This window comes from Asparagus officinalis, chromosome 7 (assembly GCF_001876935.1).
Source record: "Asparagus officinalis chromosome 7, Aspof.V1, whole genome shotgun sequence".
Lineage (NCBI taxonomy): Eukaryota > Viridiplantae > Streptophyta > Magnoliopsida > Asparagales > Asparagaceae > Asparagus > Asparagus officinalis.
In genome coordinates, this window is record NC_033800.1 from 28,239,405 (window position 1) to 28,245,730 (window position 6,326).

The following is a 6,326-nucleotide window of genomic DNA, read 5'->3' on the forward strand; positions in this document are numbered from 1 at the left end:
TATTTATAGTTTTTTCTTTCTTTTTTCTTTTTTCCTTTTCCTTTTTTTTTTTTTTTTTTTTTTTTTTCTACATTATTTCTCTCTACTCTTCTAATTTATATTACAGGAACTAGGCTTCCAAGTAATATGAGTAAGAGGCGAATTCTGATATTTTGAAATATGCACAGATGTGCATGGCATGCATGAATAACATTTTACTTTAATTCTCTTTGCTTTTATCCCAAAAATATCACTGGACTGTTCAGACAAAATAGGTTGATAACAATGCAAGTGCTTGCTTGTCCTGCGATGACCTTGAATTCCAAGGGTTGGCAAATTATCCTTTCCATACATTTGTTGGCTTTGGTTCAAATAAACGTAGGAGGAATGACTTTTTCTTTTTTCTTTTTTTTTTCTCTTTTTTTTGTTGGGATAGAGACATATTAAGTACTAACAATGTTGAAAGTAATTATGAAGAATAGCATAATTAATCTGCCTCTCGCTAAGTTAAAAGGCATATATTTTAATTCATATTGTATATTATATTTTTGTCCTTTTTTAGTTTAAACAAGTACAAAATTTCCACAATAAGTTTTAATAAAAATATAAAATCTAATACAAAACATGTAATTTGCTATGTTCCATAATAAATGCCCAAACATATCATTGCAAATTCTTATATCTTGTTCAAAATTTCACATTCAGTACATTCTTAACAAATCTGATCTTAAGTTCACAAATTACAATATAATTAATTATACTGATAAAACACAAATTGCAATGAAATACACATGTTATACTCAAGTAAGGTGTGTTATATTGCAATATGTACAGCATATTATACTAACATCGGGTTATATGTTTATGTTAAGTGTTACATAACGTCAAAGTTTGTTAATTAAGTTACATAATGCACAATAGAAATTTATTTAAGACATTTTTCTCAACATTGAGTAATAATAATGTGAAAACGGCGAAGGAATTGTGAAAAACGTGAAGAATAACCCAAAACAGACTCCACCACACCCTGGTGTGGTGTCTGCCATGGGTGTGGTAGAATCTGTCCTGCACCACACCCTCTGCCACACCCACGGTGCAAGATGTGACAGAATCTGTCCTGCACCACACCCTCTGCCACACCCATGGTGCAGGGTGTGGCAGACTCGTTTTTAGAATCCTCCTTTGTATGGGAATCCTCCTTTGTTTGGGATTGTGTTTTATTATAAATAGCACCACGTTTTTTAGGGTTTCTTAAGGAGAGAAAAGGAGAGAATTAGCATTGTTTTGAGTACTTTGAGAGGGAGATATTGTGAGGGAGTTGAGAACTTTGGTTAGGGTTATATTTTAGTGATTTTGTGAGTTGTAACCCGTTGTATTTCTCCTCCATATAGTGAAATCTCCATATCCTCTCCCCGTGGACGTAGGCAAGTTGCCGAACCACGTATATCTCTGTGTTTGGTTTGATTTGTCGTAATTGGCTTGGTTTGTGCAAGTGTGTGGCTTTCTTCTTCCGTGATCTCAAGTTCGTTGTGTGTGCGTGCAACGCTTCCGCATAGGCGCGCGACAAGTGGTATCAGAGCTCAGATTTCAGATCTAGGGTTTTGGATTAGGTGGAGGAAGATTCAGTTGGAAGCTTGGTTCTTGGAGTTCTAGGCTTTGGTGGAGTTAGGGTTTGAAATTGCCGTTGAAGATCTCGCTTTCCTCGTGTGGTTAGGAGTTCTATTTGGAATCCAATCTAGGGTTCAGTTGGGTAATTTCTTATTCTTTTCAAAGTTTGGATCTTTCTCTACAATTTGGAATTTGTGATTATGGGTGAAGAAGTTGGTGAAAGCAGCAAGATGACAAGCACAGTTCAAGTGGGTTTTCAGAACACTAAGATTAGTGTAGTAAAATATGACGACAAGATCAATTTTGGTTTGTGGATGAGCGACGTACATGATGCGCTCAATGTTCAAAATCTGGAGGAGACCATAATGGTCGATGTGAGGCCACCTAAATATGAAGAGGCGATATGGGAAAAGATGAATCGAAATGCTTGTGGGGTGATCAGGTCCTGTTTGGAACATGAACTGAAATACGATGTGATTGGGGTGACGTCTGCAATGAAGATGTGGGAGATTCTCAACAACAAGTATCTCACGAAGAGTGTTGAGAACAGGTTGCACTTGCTGCGAAGATTATTCAGATTTCAGATGTCCAGAGGCACCTCGCTTGCGGCTCATGTGAACAACTACACTAAGTTGTTGTCGGACTTGGCGAACGTGGATGAGAAGATCACAGATGAGTACAAGGCTATTATTCTTTTGGGCTCCTTACCGGATGAGGAGTATGATACCTTCGTGCTTACGTTGCTGAACGGGAGATCTTCTATCACTTATAGTGAAGTGACTAACGCATTGACGAACTATGATTTGAGGAGGAAGGATAAGGAGACTTCCCGCGCTAGTACTTCAGGAGAGGCCTTGTCGGCGAGAGGTAGAAGCTCATATCAGAAAGGTGGAAATAGAGGGAGGTCAAAGTCAAGAGGTCGTCACCAGCTTGGAAAGAATCAATGTGCATTCTGCAAAGAGCAGGGACATTGGAAGAGAGACTGACCGAAAGTCAAAGAAAATGAGAATAGCAAGAATAAGGGCCCGAAGGCCAATGAGGTGAATGTTGCGAAAGGCGATGATTCCGATGATTCGAGCTTTTCTCTTTTGATTACTCCGGAGGTGAACCATTTGGATGCATCAGAGTGGATGCTTGATTCTGACGCTACTTATCATGTGACTCCTAGGCGAGATTGGTTTTCATCATTTGAGAGACTCGATTGGGGTGTTGTTATCATGGGAAATGATCAATCCTGTGGCGTTTGTGGAATAGGTACTGTGAGGATTCGGATGCACGATGGAGTAGTCCGTGAGTTGAAGGAGGTGAGATTCGTTCCTCAACTTAAGAAGAATCTTATCTCAGTTGGGGCTTTGGAGGCGAAGGGATTTAGGGTGACCTTTGAGGATGCTGTAGTAAAGGTTACTAAGGGATCTTTGGTGGTGATGAAGGGAGTCCGAAATCATAATTTATATTATCTGAAGGGGAGCACCGAGATTGGCCAGGTTGCTTCGGCGATTTCAGAGGCGGACATGAGCAGACTTTGGCACTACAGGCTAGGGCATACAGGTGAAAAGTCACTGCAGGCATTGTGCAAGCAGGGGCTTTTGAAGGGAGCCAAGAGTGGTAAAGTAGAATTCTGTGAGCACTGTGTACTTGGCAAGAAGACGAAGGTGAAGTTCGGGACGGCCATTCATAGGACGAGGGGCATCTTGGACTACGTGCACACAGATGTTTGGGGTCCCACTAAGACGGCATCACTTGGTGGTCGACATTGGTTCGTCACGTTCGTTGATGACTATTCTAGGCGATGTTGGGTGTACACCATGAAGCATAAGAGTGAAGTCCTAGATTTGTTTGTGGAGTGGAAGAAGAGATTGGAACTGCAGACTGGGAGAAAGATCAAGACGTTGCGATCCGACAACGGCGGCGAGTATACCTCAGACCCCTTTCTGCAGCTATGTCGAGACGAGGGCATAGCCGACGGAGGAGATATCGTAGGTGGTGGAGATCGATGCAGCTCCACATTGTCCAGATGGTACAGTATCCATGCAGGTGCCGACTGAGGTGACGCCAGGCGAGCACGACGGTGATGCGGAGGATACGGGTACTCATGAGCAGGATCAGGGACCGACGGCTCAGGTTCAGGATTCTATTGCGGCACGGAGATAGAGGAGAGACATACGGGTGCCAGCACGGTATGCCGACACAGTTGCATATGCACTTCCGGTGGAGAGTATCGATGAGATGGTGCCTACTACATTCAGAGAGGCCGAGCAGAGTTCGGAGGCTGATTCGTGGCAGGGGGCTATGCAGGAGGAGATGGAATCTCTTCATAAGAACGATACATGGGAGCTTGTTGAGCTTCCAAAGGGGCGGAAGGCGATTGGGTGCAAGTGGGTGTACACGAAGAAGGAGGGCATTGAGGGCACTCCAGTGAGGTTCAAGGCTAGGTTGGTTGCGAAGGGCTATGCACAGGAGGAAGGTATTGACTATAATGAGGTTTTCTCTCCGGTGGTGAAGCATTCTTCGATTCGGATTTTGCTAGCTTTGGTGGCACAGTATGGTTTGGAATTAGATCAGTTGGATGTGAAAACGGCATTTCTTCATGGTGATCTTGATGAAGAAATATATATGACTCAGCCATTGGGATTCCGAACTGCAGGGAAAGATAAGTTGGTTTACAGGTTAAAGAAATCGCTATACGGTTTGAAGCAATCTCCTCGACAGTGGTATAGGCGATTCGATGGTTTTATGCTTGGTCATTCGTACACTCGGAGCCAGTTTGATCTTTGCGTGTATTTTTGCAAGCTGAGAGGAGGTGCGTACATTTATTTGTTGCTTTATGTCGATGACATGTTGGTTGCCTCTAGTTCCAGGTCAGCTATAGATGAGTTAAAAGTTCAGCTTTCAAATGAGTTTGAGATGAAGGACTTGGGCGAGGCGAAGCGCATTTTAGGGATGGAGATCGGCAGAGACAAGAAGAAGGGTAAGATTTGTTTGACACAGGTGGCTTATTTGAAGAAGGTTCTATAGCGATTCCATGTTAGCATGGATACGAAGCCAGTTGGTGTACCTTTGGGAGCCCATTTGAAGCTTTCAGCTGGCCTTTCACCGAAGTCAGTTGAAGACCGTGAGTTGATGTCGAAGACTCCATATGCGAGTGTAATTGGGAGCTTGATGTACGCGATGGTATGTACGAGGCCAGATTTGTCACAGGCGGTGAGCATGGTGTCGAGATACATGCACGATCCAGGAGTGGGTCATTGGGACGTCGTGAAATGGATTTTGAGGTACATTCGAGGTACGCTCAATGTTGGTTTAGTTTATGAGCGGGACACTACAGGTGGGCAGTTATGCATTGGTTATGTTGATTCGGATTATGCCGGGGATTTGGATAAGAGCCGGTCTACGACGGGGTATGTGTTCACTTTGACTCGTGCGTCGGTGTGTTGGAGATGCACCTTACAGTCGATGGTGGCTTTGTCTACGACAAAGGCAGAGTATATAGCAGTTACGGAGGCTGTGAAGGAAGCTATTTGGCTTCGAGGACTCTTGGAGGAACTTGGTATATCGCAGAGGTCCGTCACTATTCATTGTGATAGCATGAGTGCTATCTATTTGGCGAAGAATCAGGTTTTTCATGCGCGGACGAAGCACATTGACGTTCGTTATCACTTCATTCGGGATGTTCTTGAAGATGGCGATGTGGAGATTGTGAAAGTTCACACAAAGGATAATCCGGCGGATATGCTCACTAAGGTGGTTCCGAGCAACAAGTTTGATCATTATCAAAACTTGTTGCGCATTTGTGATTGTTGAGGCCGTTGACGGCCATTTGGATGAACTACGGGCGGCTTGATCCCTTGGGAGAGGGGGTACGTAGGCAACCACATTGGTGCAGCCGAGTTTAGAGAGGCGACACATTGGTGCTCATGTTGGTGTCGGCTCAATATTGGGAACACTTCGCCGAGGTGGAGAATTGTGAAAACGGCGAAGGAATTGTGAAAAACGTGAAGAATAACCCAAAACAGACTCCACCACACCCTGGTGTGGTGTCTGCCATGGGTGTGGTAGAGTCTGTCCTGCACCACACCCTCTGCCACACCCACGGTGCAGGGTGTGGCAGAATCTGTCCTGCACCACTCCTGCACCACACCCTCTGCCACACCCATGGTGCAGGGTGTGGCAGACTCGTTTTTAGAATCCTTATTTGTTGAGGAATCCTCCTTTGTTTGGGATTGTGTTTTATTATAAATAGGACCATGTTTTTTAGGGTTTCTTAAGGAGACAAAAGGAGAGAATTAGTATTGTTTTGAGCACTTTGAGAGGGAGATATTGTGAGGGAGTTGAGAGCTTTGGTTAGGGTTATATTTGAGTGATTTTGTGAGTTGTAACCCGTTGTCTTTCTCCTCCATATAGTGAAATCTCCCCATCCTCTCCCCGTGGACGTAGGCAAGTTGCCGAACCACGTATATCTCTGTGTTTGGTTTGATTTGTCGTAATTGGCTTGGTTTGTGCAAGTGTGTGGCTTTCTTCTTCCGTGATCTCAAGTTCGTTGTGTGTGCGTGCAACGCTTCCGCATAGGCGCGCGACAAATAAAAAAGTATGATAATGCATTTTCGGCAGCTGTCTATAACATACGGAGAGAACGCAATGCAAGGACATTTCAGCTGAAAATCAAAAGTTCAAATCAAATAATTAGGGACATCAAGATTGATATATTGACTGTCATTCTCAACAGTCATTTGCCGAATGAA